The sequence below is a fragment of the Opisthorchis viverrini genome (assembly GCF_000715545.1).
Source record: "Opisthorchis viverrini unplaced genomic scaffold opera_v5_12, whole genome shotgun sequence".
NCBI lineage: Eukaryota > Metazoa > Platyhelminthes > Trematoda > Opisthorchiida > Opisthorchiidae > Opisthorchis > Opisthorchis viverrini.
In genome coordinates this window covers 2,576,235-2,576,986 of record NW_008751668.1, presented here as the reverse complement: position 1 = coordinate 2,576,986, position 752 = coordinate 2,576,235, and positions in this window count along the sequence as shown.

The following is a 752-nucleotide window of genomic DNA, read 5'->3' as shown; positions in this document are numbered from 1 at the left end:
ACTTTTTAACCACGATCTTAATTGTCAAATAGGCTATAAGCAACTTTTCAAACTTCCAAATGGAAAGCTTTGCACAAGGGTTTAAATCCTTCTAACGTGTTTTTTGTTTTCATTTTGGGAGTCGTTCTTATGCTGGGACCACATGAGGACAAATATTGTTTAGATTGAGCAAATGTATCCACACCCACCCACACACATACACACATGGTGTCATCTAGGCGTTTAGCTGCGTGAAAGCGTGGTAACAACTCAAAAAGCACTCTGGCTTTACCCAGACTAACTAATCACCCGGGTGGCCAATTGAAACATGTTTTATTCGGGCTGGTGTGATCTCGGTGGACTTTGAGACTCTCGCTCCAGTCAGTTCCAGGATAGCAAGTTGAGTGACAGCAGGAAAAGAGGTATCACGGAGCTGCTGTTGTAATTAAAATACACACACAGGTTTACGCCACTTTCGAGGTTGATGCCACCCAAAAAGGACGCAATACTATTCGAAAACCTGAATCAGCCAGGTGAGAATCAGGAGTAAATTATTCCTCAGGTAACCCATTCATGCTCTATCAACTCGAAGGCTGTTTCAAAATACATTGTTCACCTTACTTTACTGTCAATTTCCTGAACTGCAGAGTTGCCATCCAGGAGGCCATTTGCGGGTGACTTGAGACCGACTCAATCACTCCCCAAGCATATGCTATATTTTGAGTGAATTCATGTTCACACCACTCTCGTTCAGACAATCGTCCGCTTAGGCT